At 43.9% G+C, this 17,782-nt stretch overlaps 1 protein-coding gene across 5 annotated transcripts in view; it reads right to left on the reverse strand.

The window, feature by feature from the left end:
* OSBP2 (oxysterol binding protein 2) overlaps nt 1-17,782 on the reverse strand; it is a 341,188-nt gene that overhangs the window by 216,049 nt on the left and 107,357 nt on the right. Inside the window, exon 1 of one of the 5 annotated variants that reach the window (XM_090061931.1) lies at nt 14,552-14,573. The exons of the other annotated variants lie outside the window; for them this stretch is intronic. The gene's annotated coding sequence lies outside the window, so the exon portion shown is untranslated. Of the gene's footprint in view, nt 1-14,551; nt 14,574-17,782 lie in introns of those variants that run through there. 5 annotated transcript variants of the gene reach the window in all.

The following is a 17,782-nucleotide window of genomic DNA, read 5'->3' on the forward strand; positions in this document are numbered from 1 at the left end:
TAGCAACATGATGACTGTTGTATAACTTCACAATCGCTTTGCAGTTTGCCAACATTGTCTTCTTTGTATTCACACTTACTATGTCCTTTGCCAGAAGATTCAACACATGAGCAAGACAGCAAAATACTAGTAAATGAGGATATTTTGCCTTTAATATTCAGGTATCATGTTACTCACACATAAGTTACAAGGGCTTGTACCCTGGAGGGACCTGCACTTTCAATCTGTTTGCTCAGTGATTTGGCTATGTATGACGAGAAAATTTGGTAGCAATTGCTTTCCAGAATATTGGTTCAAGTGCTGCTAACATAATGTTCAATAAAAGATTTCCTTCTTTCACTCCATCCGACATCAGAGTCAGTGATTCTGCTTGACCAATCCTTTGAATAACCATTGTTTGAGCTCTGTCACACTCTCTAGCTAAGAGAGAATGTGATAAGCAATAACATGACGGTGTGGCAGGGCACCAGTGGTGCCTGATGCTTTAAGAGCTAGATCAAACACTCAACAGGTGTTTGATCGAGGTGGTCATTTTAGCACCCTGGCCCCCTATATAAATAAAGAGCAGTTGGGGGCCATGTAAGAATCATTGCCTGGCTGAGCTGCTGCATGGGAACATCTTGCAGGTAGGAGCAGGAGGCTCTGGCCCTGGGCATGACCTAAAACTGCGCTCTGCCAGGAGTGTGTTGTATAGTGGGGCTCCCAGTGGCACAGGAACCCCAATAAAATGCCAGGCCAGTTACCACCCTGGTGAAAGGCGGGTAGGGCTGCCTTAATCCCAGCTCTCACTTTCAGGTGGGTTATATAATCCATCTAACCCAGGGAAGGCCAGGTAAGCTTCTTGAAGCACCTGAGCCTGCTGGGGTGAGTGACCTCACGGGACTAGGCATGCTTTGTGAAGCACCTGAGCCAAGAATGGGGGACGCTGATTCCTGAGTGCAGGCCGGCGGCTTAGACGTAACCCAAAGGACCTGACTGGTCAATGCTGGGGCCAGGATCCAGATAGGGGTCAAAAGGGCCAGAGGCCCACTGTGAGGGACGCCCATACAGAGCAAAAAAGCTCAGAATCCCGACTGGCCTGAGATGGGGCCAGGGCTTAAAGGAAAGCCGAAGATCCCAGGGAAGGGGCCACAGCTAATGGGCAAATGGGATGGTTGAGTCGGCTACTTGAGATGCCATCTACGAGGCTTGCGCCGCAGTGCAGAGGTGGAATGGAGCTGCAGATATCCCCCCACTCCTCCCCCCCAATATCGGGGTGTATAATGGGCAACCTCCCGCCTAATTATCACATCAATATTATTACATCAAGGCACAGCAGAAGAGTGAGCCATGTGACTGACCTGTAGAAAGCGGGCAGGCCAGTGCTTGCACCGGGAATGAAAGCTTCCCCGGTCACAGATGGTAACTTATATGATGGGCAAATTAGTTTGCAATGTTCCTTCCAGTATTGATTTTCAGTTGCTGAAAGAGGTATACCACTTACAAATATAGCTCGAGCTAATGTTTACTGCTTTTTCTTGCTCTTCTTTTAACATTTTGTCCACAAAGCTTGACTGTCTTAAACAACTACTCATGGTGGATCGCATATCTGGTGACAGTGATCTTGAAAGCGAGGGTCCTGCTGCTTCTTCCTCCAGACCTGGCAGCTCAACATTTTTCATTTTCTGCAAATCTGCTATTTCACTTGAGCTACAAAGTTCCTCCAACAAAAGGGGGAAACGATTTTTATTTTATCCTATTTGAGTCTGGCCTCATCCATGAGAAGGAGAAGCAGCAGGGAGCTTGCTTCCCCCCTCCCTACTACAAAAAACACTCTGCTGCTCAACTTGCTGTTCAGCTGCCCTGAGACTGCAGAGCCAAAGGGAAGTATAGACTGGTCTCTGCCATCAGCCAGAGGACTAAGCTCGCTCTGCTGGGTTGAAATAGTTAACTGTTTATCTAATATGGAATTTAAAATATATATAGTTAAGCCTAAACAACTTTGGGTGCTTAGTGCAAGCAGAAAAGCAGGATACAAATACTTTAAATAAATAAATAATAGTCCAGAGTTGCATTAACAACTTTTAAAATTATGTTTTAAAACAATATAGATGGTAGTCTATAGTGTGTGTTGTTTAACATATTAACTTGTTTACTTGCATAGGATTCCTGAAGTAGACTTTTATCAGATGATGTTGTTCCATCACTTGGTTGTATTAGCTTTCTGTATATGGCTTGTACTCTTTCAGGACAGTTTCTACATGTTATTAAATGATTCTTCATTCTTATTGCATTATTAGCATACTCCTGCCTGCAATATTTACATGTACCAACTTTCTTCCTCCCTTCAGTGGCTTGAACTTCGCTATAATGATGCCACACAATAGTTGGTTTTTTTCTGATTAGGCATTATTATAACTACTTCAACCAACAGCACTAAAAAACCAACAGATCTTATGCAAACACTTCCAGCTTCCACAACTCAAGAAAAAAAAAAATGAGACACTGGCTCTGTGCGCTTGCTGAACTGAAAGTGAAACAAAAATTAACCACAGTTTTAGTTTTGGTTTTGCTTTCACTTGCAGTCTGAGATGAAATAAGAATTTTAGCTTTGTTTTTGATTTGACCTGCACACCCAATTAGGTCAATTCATAACTTGATTTTTTATTTGAATTATTATCCCAAGCAGAAGCTTGGGGGTCAAGTAAGCACTGAGTTCTGCCATTTCCCACACGGCTGCCTTTGGGGGTTCAAGGCTGGCATACCTGCTCCCCCACCCCTATCTGTCGAGCGGCACAACAGCACCAGCTCCAGCATTTTATGAAGTGCTTTAACTAAGAGAGACCTGTACATTTTTATGGCATTGAAATGATCCACTTTAAAAGCACTTCAAAATAGGATGGATTTGAAGTGATTCACACAGACATCTGTTCATGTACAGACCAGTGTGAAGACTGCAATGGGAAGCAAGAGGACAGCTAAAGACAATGAGCAATAGGGACCAGGAAGGTGAACTGGCTCCTCTCCTCAAATCTATTCTTATACCTTTTCTATGACTTCCGTCCTGATGAAAATACTGGGATGAGACCACTAGATAAAACCAGGCAAGTCATAAGCACATATTGCTTATCAGCTCCCTAGAGAGCAGCATCAATGCATATCAAGCCTGACCTGCATCACCCAAAGATGAGTGGATACTTGCTTGTGCCAAGGTATGTGGGGTGAAATGCACAAATAATCAAAGAGAAGGACCTGCTGTACATACTTGCACATGTGGCCCTGCATCAGGATTTAAATCCCACATTTGGGAGATGAAGGTGGTTGACTCTTCTGGCTACATTCTGCAGAATCCAAAAGAAGGATGTAGTGCAGATTTGCCTTTAGGGGCAGTGTGCTACAGCAGACCTGGTTCTATTTCTGAATGGTGCCGAATTACTGTGTGACAGTGTCCCTCCCTGTTTTTCCACCTGCTCCTTTGGAAAGCACCATGAGAGAAAAATTAGTAAGGGTGTATAACAGGTGACCCACAGAGCCCTGTCAACCCCCAGTACTGCCTGTGGGTTTGAGCAGACCTATACGGGCTGCATGCTGGACCAGACCTGTGGGCAGTGTGTGGAACATGCACTGCAAATGGTGGCTGCCCCAGCCACTCTGGAAGAGCAGTGCATGGGTGGGTGCCTGCAGCTTCCAGCACAGATCCTGGAGCAGCTGAAAGGTGTGCCACATGTGGCTCAGTCTGGCCAGGGGTGTGTTGCATGGAAACCAGACTGGCTGAAGCAGGCCTTGAGATGTTCATGGTGCTCACCCTGGCTGGACTGTCACACATGGCACCCACTCCAGGACTGCACCACATAGTGCCTGCCCTGACAACTCAAGACTGCACTGCACACAGCATCTGCAAGTACCACGTGCAGCACAGGTCCTGGACTGAGTGGAGCAGGCACTATGTGTCGCTTGGTTCCCAGAGCAGATGCCACCTGTGATTCAGTCTGGCCAGGGTAACCACTGCATGCAGCACAGCACTTGCCTGGCAATTCTGGGACACACCCCAGACCAGACTGTGCCGCCCATGGCACCCTGTCCAGCTTTCTAGGATCCATGCTGAACACAGTATGGGTCCCATGGAGCAGATGCCAGATCTGGTATGCTGAGGGAGAGGAGAGCAGGGATCCATGGACCTGATCTGATCCCTGGCCTGGACCTGTGCCAAATTTCCAGCCCATGGAGCCAGATGAGTTTGACACCCCACCTAGGTAACTAAATCTTTCTGCTTGCAAAATGAAGGAGGAACTAATATGACTAACAAAGACAGGAAAAATGAGCTATTGCTGCCTAAGTCAACAACTGCAGACAGAAAAATCAATGTATATTAAATGAAGAATACACTGTCATTCAGCACCTCACTCCAAGGAGGCACAGCTTTCACATGTGCTTCAATCAAAAAGGCCCATCAAGTTAGCACAATTAGCCAATAACAGATAAGGGAGCAGTACGACTAGCATTCTCATCTAGTCACCACTGCTTCCAAGCCAAAATGAGCAGGTAATTACTTCTACACAGGGCTAACTAGGGACTGCTTTTATCACAGTCCAAGTGAAGCTCTGAATCTGGAACGGGCTTCTAAGGGAGGTGGTACTCTCCCCTACCTTGGGGGTCTTTAACAGGAGGCTAGATAGGCACCTGGCTAGGGTCGTTTGACCCCAGAGCTCTTCCCTGCCCAGGGCAGGGGGTCAGACTTGATGATCTGTTAAGGTTCCTTCTGACCCTAATATCTAGGAATCTACATATATACCTCTGCAGCCACAGCAAGGTGTCTTAATGACACTACCACCTCACTTCTAAACCTTGCAAAAACCATACCACTAGAAAGATCAAGACATTTTTCTCCTTCAGAAGGAATCCAAATTCATTGGTTAAACTCCCAAGTAAAAGCAGTCTTCAGGAGGCCACGGACCTCCCAAGGAGCAAACAACCTCTCCTCAGGAAGTGCCATATATACTAGTCATCAGCCATGCACTCCATCTCATGCATGCACTGGGATTCAGAGTACAAAAGTGATTTACTATGAATGGGTAAAAGTGTTCTGACATGACTAGGACATTCCATAACTGCAGGAGCCCATAAAAGGGGACTAAAAAAGGACAGGCCCTCTCTAAAGCCATAAACATGTTACCACCCCTTGCTAGTCATTACAAGCAGTTTGGAGTCACTTGAGAGTTACTTTAAAACGTATCATGTAAACATTATTTTTTATTAATAAAGAAGCCTCAAGAAAAAGTGCAGCCAGATGGAAACAGCGACTCTAACTTTATTTTGATAATTATCTTAATGGCTCTGGATCTGAGGGGTATAGTTGTGTTTTTGGAATTGCAATTCGTTTGATTTTAAGTGTAAATTTTTTCCAGCAGTATTTGCATTCCAAACTTTGTGTTGCTGTGTAAGAAACCCAGAAAATGAAATTAGATTGCTTGATTTCACTTTTTTTTTTCAATCTAGTTCCATTATCCACATTGGATGAAAAAGAAAGGCAAAAAGAAAGGAAAGTAGATTTTTAAAATTCCTATTCTAAATTGTAATTAGTAATGTAAATTGAACACTTTTAAGAATAGAAATTTTAACCTGACATTGTTTTTAAGGATGCTACTATCACCCACTGGATACTAGACATTTAATTACTGGTTCCTGAGCAAAATTAAAGAAGATAAAAAATTAAGTATGTTGATGCATTGAGGGTAGCAGTCTGTTCCTCTCCTGGTTATCCAGGGGTCCAGATTTGATTGTCTACCTGTGATATTATATTTTTGCTTGGTCATCTATGGGCATTTTTGGCACTTGAATGCCCAGAGGAATTCTACTTCTGATGTGCAGCCCCATGCAAGTGTATCACCATTTATTCCCTCAGACGAAGCAATAAAATACAAGTAAGTGACTTCCCATCTTTTCACCTAAATAGCTCAATGGCTAAAGCACTCACCTGGGAAGCCAAAAGACCTGCATTGTAGACCCACCTCACACAGAGAGGGCTTCAACCTAGGTCCCTCTGCCTTCTCAGCCCAACCCTTGAGCTACCCATCATGCCATAAGTCAGCTGTTGCACAGTTCCTTCTCTGGGGATAATTTTTAAACTGGCTCCCAGGGCAGCCACAAGAGAAGGGTATATGAGAGATATGGGAAAAAGAAAGGAGAAAGCAAGCCAGCCAGGAGTGCATGGTCTAGTGGCTGCTGGCCTGAAAGGAGTGGGCCTGTGTTCTAGGCTGAACCCTTGTTCCCAGAGGAGCAGAAGCTTTCCTTTTGCACTGCCCTCCACCCATTTTTTCCAGTGACAATGCTAGTGGCTCAACCACAAAATAAGTGCAAGAGAAGGGTGTGGTTACTAGCTGACCTGTGATGTGGTGGGCAGAGTGCTGGGAAGTGAGAGAGACCCTTCTTCAAGCCCCTACTAGTAAGGGCACCTGGATAAGGACAGACCAGAATGCAGGACTTCTCAGATGAGTGATGTAGCCCCTGAATTATAAGTGCTCAAAGGGGTTACACATAGGGCCCTTTTCACTTTTGAGGCTGAGTCTGGTAGACATGGGTATTGACCAACTATTTTTAGTCCTCTAAAGCTGCTACATGTCCAGAAGTGGCCTACACAGAGGTTGCTACAGCTACTACACAACTCAGTCTGCATGACTACATAGTCACACGTAGTCATCCATTCATGCAGAACTATGCATCCAGAAAAAAAATTGAGCCAGGTGCTTAAGCATCAAAATGCCCTGTAGATGGCCCAAAAAATTCTACACAAAGGAAGACCAAAATGTAGCCTAACAGCATATTTCTTTCCCTGACTCTTCACCCTATTCATTCCATCTCTTCTGTAAATAGTGACAATGCAGTTCTGTTGCAAGCCCTACCATATCTGACAACTGATGAAGAAGGTCCGCTCTTGCCTTCAGCCCTGCGTACGGATGGCAATATGCCCAGTGACTCCATACATTAACTTTCTTCTTCCTGCATAAACCCTGTCAGTATTCCCGAACCTCAGCCTGTGTTCTGTGAGGTTACCTCTGTCAAGGATTCTTCCTCCACACCTTGATCCACAGCACTCTTCAGCATGGCACAAAGTTCTTACTATTCCATTCTGAGCATGACTTTTTCTAGAGCAGTGGTTTTCAACTGTTTTTCATTTGCAGACCTCTAAAAAATTTTGAATGGAAGTGAGGACCCCTCTGAATTGTAAGTATGGATATTCACATACTTTTGATTGACCATAGTCATCTTTTGTAGGCCCCTTAGACCAAGGGATAGCAAAATACAGCCTACAGGCCATACCCAGCCTGCCAATTGATCCTATCCAGCCTCCTGGCCGCCTGAGGTGGGAGGGCTGCTCCATCCTGCAACAGCCAGGGCCGGACCAGGCCATACAGTGTGCATACTTCTGCACCCCCACAACTTCCATCTCCCCCTCCCCCACTCACCTTCCTATTAACAATGCGGCTGCACAGTCCTTGTACCACAGTTGCCAGGAGCCAGGGCCGCACAGGACAGGATGCAATGCAGCGTGCCAAGTAGCTGTCCCACCCACTTGCCCATTGAGATGAGCTGCTGTAGCTGTAGCACCATTAGGAGATGAATCTGTGCTGGCCACAGAAGGGGCTGAGCCTGGGCCATCCATCCCCAATTTTCCCATTGTGGGATGGCCTCTGCAGCTCATCATGGTGGGCAGACAGGCAGGACAGCTACTCAGCATGCTGCATCATGCCCCATTCTGTGTGGGCCTGGATGCCAGCAGCTGAAGTGCCAGGACTGTGCAGTGCCAACAGGAAGCCAGGCATGGGGTGCAGAGGAGCCTGGACACTATATGCATAGGTGGCAGAAGGGGGTGGCTAATGAGGCTTTACCCCCCCCCGACCAAATGTGGGACAGTGGACCACAAGGCAGCCCAGCTGCAGGCTGCAGCAGGGGTGGGAGTGGGAGTGGGGTTGGGGCAAGCACTGCACAGCCGGAGCAGGGCACAGGGTGGGGCACAGGACAGAGCCGCAAGCGACTCATCCGGTGGGCGCGGCTCCTGCTGCTAAATGCATCCCAGGAGACATGGGGGGAGTCTGCCTCAGATCTGTGCAGGGGGAAGCAGGCTGGCACTGCAGACTGGGGCCAGGGCTGTGTTGTCACCCCCTCCCTGCACCAGGCACCCACTGGACAAGCTACTCGCAGCTCCATCCCATGCCCCATTTGGGGGCGGGAGCAGGGGTGGGGGCGAGGGCAGGGACTGAGCGTGCATGCATGCGTGCACTCAGCGCCCCCAAATAATATTTTTCTCTCTCTGCCTATGCTGCACGGCCCAGTCCAGTCCAGCCCCAGGTGCGGCAGAGTGGAGTAGCACAGAATGCAGCCCTCCCCACTCAGGGTCCTGGCAGCAGCCGGCAGGCTATACAGGATCAATTGGCATCTCCCTGCACTGCCCACCCTCAACAGCTCACCAAAATTCATTAAGTGGCCCTTCAGCCCAAGTAATTGCCCACCCCAGTCTGTACGCCCCCGGGGGTTGAACACCACTGTTCTAGACCTCCCTATAAAGGCCCTTGCTCTAGCTGGCTCAGAGAGATGCAAGTTTTTATATTCTTGGGTTAGAGCTAATGACACCCACCTAGTTTGATTACCAACCTGCAATTTTCCTGAAGGATCTTAGAACCTGCCAATGTTTCCTACCTCCTATTAAGTTAGCAATTCCCTATCCCCAAAATCATAGCAATGCCTTCCTTTTAGACACAGAATCTCAGTTTTATTCTAGTCTACTGTCCTTATCATCATCATATGCAAATATCTTCAAGTACTGTATTAAGCAACATAAATAACCTCTCTAAGCCTGACTTAGTATTTGGGGGCCAATGCATTGCTTCAATTTAATCTGAGAGGTCCTTTTTGCTAGTAATTTGTACCAGTCCATTTAAACTACAAAGTAGTAATGTATATGCAAGCATAATCACCTTTTTTCTAGTAAATGCCAGATGTGTGGCAATTTTACTTCTATCCTAAGCCAAAAAGAAAGGGCATGCAGATATTTTAATGGATGATACGGTCCCCACTGGTATATCAAGGATATATTTAGAGAATTAATGTGTTACACAGTGGGTGCATCTACACACGTGCTTTACTGCAAAGACTAATTAGCATCACCATCTATGTATGCACCAGTATTAGGGCACAGTACATTCACTTTACCGTAAGATAGTACTGTCGGGGACAGTGCTATCTTACAGTTGAGTACTTATGTGCGCTGAAATGCACATGTAGACAATGACAGAGGCTGGCTGGGGCATGAGGGTGGTGAAGTGCAAGGGTTGCCTGCTGCCTAGCCCTGCATTTTAGCACCCTCGTGCTCCAATCAGCCCCAACTCTCCCCAACACCACCACACATAGCCTGGGGCTGACCCCCCTAGTTCCCTATCAGCCCAGGACTGCTCAACCCTGGCTCATAGTGCTGTGGTCCTAGATGCACATGTAGATGCTGCTTCCAGAAGCAGTTGACTCCAGCATGAAGTGCGCCAGAGTTTACTGCTCCACCTTAATTGCACACATAGATGCACCCAGTAATAGTCAATGGCTGTTTGAATCATTTCTCACCACATTCCTCTCTGCTTATAATAAAATGTGTTGAATTATTCAATGCCCTTCTCATTCACTCATTACCAATAAATTAGCATAAATCTGACAACATTAGAGTAGACATTTCGGTAGTTATACAGAGTAGCTTGCTCAGTGGACATGTGGACATGTCACAAACCTAATAGGATACGGCCGCAAACCCCATTCATCACCTTCTAGTCTCCAAACACCGCATTTTCACTAGCAACATGATTGATAAGCCATGGTCAGGAAACCTGCAGCTCAGACCCACAAGCACAACATGAAAAGACATTAAGGGAAAGAGAGATTCTCTTTGTTTGTTTTGACCTTTTTCAGCTGAAGTACTTAAAATACAGTGTTGCAGAAGAATGCAGACTCATGTTTGAATCTGATTGCAGATATTTTCTTTCCAGACAGTTGTTGAAAAAGATCAATGTTAAAATAACTTCAGTCTCTGGATTTTGTAATTCTAATAATACAGTGTCCTTCACAGTACCTTTTATTTGAGGAAATCAAAATGCTTTAAGAACACAGAGCACTGAAACATTAATGAACTAAGCCCCACACCCACACACATCTCCCCGCTTCCCCATGCTTATGACAGAGGTATTATCTTTATTTTACAGGAAGAAGGTTGAATTGAAGAAAGTAAAGGTTCAAACACGGCCTCCTATTTTGGTGGCCTAAATATACAAGTTCCCAATTGAAGATAAAAATCACCCTCTACTGCACTGGAAATTAATGGGACTTGTGGATGCCCAGTATTTCTAAAAATCAAACCCAAGGTATCAAGACATGTACCCCAAAACTATGGAAATGCAGAAGCAAAGGCCACCCATTCAAAGGTTGGCCTAAGCAACCTGTCCAAGGTTATGCAGAAAGTCAGTAAAACAGATCTTAAATTTTCGCAGTCCCTGATACACAGTCATGTAGAAAAATTTAAGTCATTTTATACCGCTGATAAAAAAATACTTTGCTCTTCTTTAAGTTCAAGTTGTTATTTTTTCTCTTTTTGCCAGCTCAACTTATTTTCTTCCAATCAAAAGACAATACCAGAAGGAAGATATGCTCAAAGGTTTATCCTGCTCCCACTAGGTTCACAGGCATGATGGATAGGCTTTCATCGCTACTAATTTTTTTTCCATTTAAAGAATATGAAATGCAACCTAATAATGAAAAGAAACGGAGTAATTAAAATAGCTTTCTTCCATTTAGACACTTGGGTAGATAAAGTATGGCTCTTGTATTAATACACTGAATTCCTGCTCAAGATGCACACACTGCTTTAAGATCACTTTCTACATATTTATGAACCACCAATCACTAAGCAGAGGAATTGTGTGGACAATACATCTCCATCTACTTTGTTGTTGTTGTTATTTGTTCATTTATCTGATAGAACTCCACACTTTCTTTGTCTTGAAGTCAATGGGAGCTTTGCCATTGATTTCAATAAGAGCAGGACTAGATCCTTAGACCTTTGTGTTGATGCCCTGATAAATATCTCTTAAGCCTTAATAATTAAGGGATTGCTTTACTTTTATAAGCAGAGCCTTGGTATAGTGAATTAAACATGCATGAAATTCTACAGAAACTGAGATACGATACGATAAGTAACAAAATACACAAACTACTGTGTGGCTTTTGATGCTGTAGTTAATAGTTCTTAGTAACAAATAATTAAAAAAAAACCCACACTTAAACCATGAAGTCACTACTCCTCCTCTCTAAATTTAAAACCTAAAATAATGCTAAAGCATGAGAAACCTAGTTTCTGACAGTAATGGAAATTGCCTTCAGGCTGAGAATGACTTTGAAAATGTGTCTTGCTTTTATTGTAATTTTGGTTTACAGTGCATATCCAAATTCCCCAAAGCTATTGATGCTTCACATGGATCAATATAAATAAACAGCAAAAAAGAAAGATTTTTAAAAGATAAAAAGATGATAAAATATTTATATTTTGATAGTAAATTTTTTTTTAATAAAATATACTCCACAAATAAGTGTCAGTCCTATATTTCATTATAGTATCCAAAAGCCATGTGTTAATTCATTGAGAAATATGCATGAATCAGTTACATTTCGCAAAGATTCATTATTTGTATTAAAATTACATGTTTTAAAAATCTTAAGCTAACTGCTTTGTGCAAAGAAGTACAAATAAGAAAATTTGACATAACACAGTTAGAGCAAACATGTATGTTCAGTATTAAGCACCTTAAACCTTCACTGGTCTTGACCTTGAATTATAGCATCAAAAGTGCTAGCACATATTTTGTCCCACACATCTAATATTTTCCTACAAAAAATTACTCTCTAAAACGGAATGTGTTTTTTGGTCCCTGCCAGAGGAACAAAACACTGCAGGTAAAGTCTAACAGCTTTTTCCAAATGTTCATGCTAATTTAGGAAACAATTATTTTTCTAAGGAAGCAAAATATAATAACTTAAAAGTTACTTCTATAGACCAAAATATTATGAGCTATCAAAGATGCAAAATGAATCTCTTCCTATACTTTAGCTCCAAATTAAAAATAAAACTATGGTCTTTTTTTTCCAGATACAATGAGAAATGTGACTGTTAGAACAGGCTGACATTTTAATTTTGGAAAAAATGCAGCCCAGTACTGCAACACTGAGGGCTTAAATCTAAGAGTGGCCAAAGAACTGCTGCACAATGCCTGTTAAAGTCATCTGTGTCCCAATGCTCAAAAACACTTTTGGCAAATCTTTTGTTCTATTAATGTAAATAAAAATAATAGTGATGGGATTCTCTTATGTACCGATGCTTGATTACAAGCTTATTTCTCTGGTTTGCCCAGAATGAATAAACAAAACTCATACCCTATGATTTTTTGTAAATCCGATGCTAAAGTTATATATGTATGTATGTGTGTGTGTGCATGCGTGCGCACACACACACGCATGCGTGCGCACACACATATACGTATAGATATACATATACACACACACATACATATATATCTCAATTGCCTAATAATGTGACTATCATCACATCTTGATATAATCATGCCTTTGATGCTCCACTTATTTCTAATTATTACCAAACAAGCCAACACCTGAACTGCAGAATTATCAGACTCCAATATCAATTAACACCCTAATAAGAATGAAAAAGAATACAGCACAATTCTAAGTATAAAGTTTTCCAAATTCAACCCAACACTTTTATAATTTGTTTCAAAAGATTATTTAAGAACAGGGTTATTTATAAATATATATTAGCACCTGACTGGAAATATATAAGTAATTAAAAAAGAATTCATGAAAACCAAGTTAGCAGGAAAACTGAATATTTGGTAATTCTTTGTTAAAAGTGCACACGTCCAGTTTCCTTCTCTGTTCCCTTCCATCTCCAGAGGACACACCTGCTCTACAGAGGTTTGTTTTATCCAGTAATTCTAACCAGGTCTTGCAAGTAATTCATGCCAGCATTGCAGCATTCCATTTGCTGTACTAACTGTAAAATCAATATACAATTTTACATAGGTTCTCAATTCTTTTATCAATCCCAAACTCACGGGGATGCTCCAGGTGAAAGCCAGAAGAATCAGATGCTGGAATTGTTGAAATGTAAAATTAACTTGATTTAACAAACAAAGTAAAACAAATTACAGCTTCTTGGACACCACTGTTAGAAATCCTATCAAACGTTGCTGCCTTCATCATATTTAGCTGGTTAAAATTAATGTTTGGTTTGTATGTTGTGCCTGAGCTGCAGATATTAAAGCATCTCCACTGCTTGTGCAGAAGGCGGGCATGCTCTCCCCCTCCTCTATTTCCACTCCCACCTCCCAACCACAATACGCCCTTCCATGCTCTTTGTTTTGGCAGAATGCAATAACAGCACCCAGAGGTTTGCTTGTCAGTCTGTCTGTCTGACCTTGCCAGGTGATGGAGACCTCACTCTGGTGGGGACGCAGGCAAAGGTGACCCATGAGGTTTAAGCACATCTCCCCCATAGATGGCTGGCAGGTGAGGGGAGGCTTTGGGGGGGAGGGGAATCTGGAACTTCTTGTGCAGTCCAGCTTCACAGAGAGACTGAGAAGTGCTTACTCAGAGGCAATATGCAGGCATGGGGGGAGGCTGGGCTTTTTTATACATATAATTCTGTAGTGATTCCAGATTAAATATTACATTTGCACTACAGAGAGGGAAAAATCCACTTTCAAGTTATTACCAAGTCTCAACCTCGGAGCCTCTGCTTCCTTCCTCACTGCACACAATAGGCAAATAGTGCCTCTTCTCAGCACTAGGAGGCAAAGCCCTTTCAATAACATCCAGCCCATGTCTGGCCAATGAAACATGTGGCTGTGCAATAATGAGAGCCAGAGTCTTGCAAACAGTTCACTTTATCTTAAATCAATTAGCCGAGTCTTGCAAAATTTATTTTCCTCATTGCCTGAGGCAAATAAATGTCTTTGACTGGCAAGTAAAATACTATTAATTTCACTTGTAAGGTAGGTGAGTATATTTGGTGCCTGGAATGACAATTAATATCAGAGAGGCTTGTGCAAGCCTGAACTCAGCAAGAAGAGTTCCTTTTATCTAGAGACTGTGCAAGCTGCTTTGTCTTCTCCACCTTCATCCCATCCCCCTGCTTCCCCTTTCTCCCCACGTTGTCCATCCCCCCACCCCCAACCCCAGCCCAGCATGCCCGAGTTAGAAACCGGCTGCTCTGCTTTCAGGAAAGGATACAATAAGCATGCTCTTGCATGTCTTGATCCCTTTCCCAGAGGAGACTGAGCTCTGGCACTCTGTTCAGCAGAGGCTCCAGGGCACTAGCAAGGTATAGCTATCACTACAGGAGTCAAAGGAAGGGAAGAACGGGCTGTGGGAGTGGGACAGATCCCATCACAACCCCCATTGTTCTGCAATCAAGGTGGGTTTCTTTGCAAAGCTGGGAGTAGAATTGCAAAGTAATCCCATTACTCACCCCCCAGATCCAGTCTCAGTTCTGCCTCAATGGCTGCAAGAGCCCTCGAGATTCTTGCAGCAGCAGCAGCAGCTGGAGTTGCACAGCATCTCCTTCTCCTGCTATACTGTTCGCTCTTTCTTTCCCTCTCAGTTCATCTGGCTGCCTCTTCACAGTTCATTTATAGACCCTGCCTGTTTGCTGAAAGATCCAGACAGGAAAGGGAGTGTAGTCTCTGGACTGAATCTGCAGGCAGCTCTAATCAATCCCCACCCAGGAGAGCGGCGGTCTCCTCCACTGCTGCCGGGGGCAGCAGATCAGATCAGCACCATGGACAGCTGCCAACCAAACCTCCAAAAGCCACAGGCACAAAGTCAAGGAGAAGACGCCCATGACACTGTCATTTGCAGAACAGCAAACAGAGCAGCAATAGCACCTTCCCCTCCCCCAGCCCCGAGAAAGACTCCCTGTAGAAGTTGAGAAGTGTGATGATCCCATGCTGCAACATGCTTCATTTTTTTTTCCTATTAACATCCCATCTGCTGCCACCCCCTCCCACCTCAGTTTCACTCTACGAATCAGTATGTCTGCTTGCACTGTAGCAGATGCTGATACAAGTCTCTAACACTATTGTCATCTTTGCTTAAGATATTCAGGTCTGAAACTCTTCCTTCAAGTAAATAAGGGACTGAGTGTCTATAAATTGAATTACTGTCATGATTACAGAGATCTTGATTACATGGAATATTAAGCATCAGGTCAAAGTCTTGAAACAGTGAGGCCAAAACAACAGAAATTGCCCTCAAATGCATCTGTAATAGGGAGAATTTATCTCTATGCTAGCCTAATAAATCAGCAGTTGAAAGACAGGTGACTTTTGGCAGCAACCCTTAACAAAATAATATATCTTCAAAGTGCTCTAGCTTTCCCTGAGTTTGTGCCTAAGAATTAACCCTTTAAAGAAACACATTTAATGTCTACATAAGACTGCATGCACAGATTTACTTTGCACACATATAATTATTACTTGATATTTATACAGTGGTAGCATCAAACTCCTGTAAACTATATTAAGGTTCCAGGCACTCTACAGACAGATAATAAATAATGCTTATGGCAGACTTTTATTGGATTTTAGGCACCTAAATAGCAGTTACCCAGCTGCACAAGTGCAATTTTTGGTGCACTGGTGAAACAGTATCAGTCTACATGCCTGCTTGAGCACCTGCCAGTAAATAAATGGAGGACGAAGAAATCTCTTCCATCTCCTCTAAACACACTAGCCCAGAGCTGTCCAAATTCTAAGCAGCCAGGGGCCACATACAATATGTCTGCCTGTCCCCTCCCCTGCTGCACAGACCCACCTGACCCTCCCCCCACCACACAAACTGCACAGGTACCTAGGGCCCTCCTTTGGGAATGGGCTCCTCCACCACACAAGGGGCATGGATCCCAACTCCCCTACCAAGAGGAACCAGAAGCTAGAAGACAGACGAGGAACCTGGAGAAGCAGCAGTGCACCAGTAGAGAGAGCCTGCAGGCAGAAAATTAACCTCTCATGGGTTACCCCCAACTTAGTCCAAAAGCCTAGTGATTAGGGCACTATGCCAGGAAGCAGGAGACTCAGGTTTTGGGCCTCCTCACACACAAGGAATTTGACCCTAAATGGCCAGCTTCCTAACATGGCACTGTAACCACCATGCTACAGGTGAAGCAGCAGCCAGCCTTTTTCTTGAAGCTGAGCCACTGCACCTTGCATTTGATGACTGGACTAGCTGGGAAACAATGAGAAAGTCTCTATCCCACTAGAAGCAAGGGTCAAAGCTGGAATCCAGCTCCCCCCGCCCCCATCTCACTAAGCAACATACTGTCTAGTTTGTTCTTTCCATCCTTGCCCCACATTTCTTGGCTACCCTGGAGGGTCAGCTTCAAGGGGAAGATTGGAGAGAGCACTAAATAATGCCTAACCTGTAGCAGGATAGTTACTGGTTCAAAAAGTCTAGACAATAAAATTTAACAGGGAGATAACACCAACTAGTAGGCTGAGGGAGAGGCGGGAAAATTAGGTAACAGACCAAATATATAGCTCCATATAAAATTCAATCATCTTGGGGTTTATGACATGATGCAAATTAGCCAAAATATGTTAATCTAAAAATAGCTCACTACCATTTGCCCTTTACTTTAGAAACAACCTGTCATCATAACCTTCATGAGCTCCTAGAGTGCCATCTACTGTGCACAAATAAACATAACAAAGCTTTAATGGAGCACAGGATGTACACTCCTACAGGTGCCATTATTCTAGATAAATGTCATATTCTTCAAGGACACTATAAAGAGTCAATTCAGTTTAGTTGTTTAATTTGTTAGGAAGAAGTGGGTGTAACGCTGCGGAAAAGACACTGGATTGGCTCAGGAAACCTCGCATGATCGGGGGCAGCAGGGCAGGCCCTATGAGGAGAGGCTACGGGACCTGAACCTGTTCAGCTTCCACAAGAGAAGGCTGAGTGGGGATCTAGTGGCCGTTTACAAACTAGTCAGGGGAGACCAGCAGGCACTGGGGAAGTCCCTGTTCCCCTAAGCAGTACCAGGAGTGACCAGGAATAATGGTCACAAGCTGGCAGAGGGTAGATTTAGGGTAGATATCAGGAGGCGCTACTTCACTGTCAGGGCGGCTAGGATCTGGAATCAACTTCCAAGAGAAGTGGTGCTGGCTCCTACCCTGGGGGTCTTTAAGAGGAGGCTGGATGTACACCTTGCTGGGGTCATTTGACCACAGTACTCTTTCCTGCCATGGCAGGGGGTCGGACTTGATGATCTGCTCAGGTCCCTTCCAACCCTAGAAACTATGAACCTGATGTCTATTCCAAAATCTACCAACTATGTGATCTTGGGCAAGTCACTTAATCATTAGGAGCTTTCAGTCTCCCCACTTGTATAACGAAGAAAAAACATTATATTAGTATAAACAGGGGTAGGAGCTACATACAGCTACACTTTAAGGTTGTCTGATGTTTTTCACCATAAAATCATTTTGAATAACTTTGCCAAACTTTAACTATTTAATCTAATTTTTCCATGCACAATGCCTGCCTCCACCTGTGTGTGCAGGTGTATAGGGGGGTGGGGGAATTAGCTTTGAGAGAAGTTTTGTTTGATTTTAAGATTCAATCAGAGACATTGGAATGGACTTCCTGGCCATTCTACACAGAATTTTCAAATCGCTATTTCTAACTCACACTTAGCTAC

This window comes from Crocodylus siamensis, chromosome 9, assembly GCF_052110815.1.
Source record: "Crocodylus siamensis isolate JL-2025a chromosome 9, ASM5211081v1, whole genome shotgun sequence".
Taxonomy (NCBI): Eukaryota; Metazoa; Chordata; order Crocodylia; family Crocodylidae; genus Crocodylus; species Crocodylus siamensis.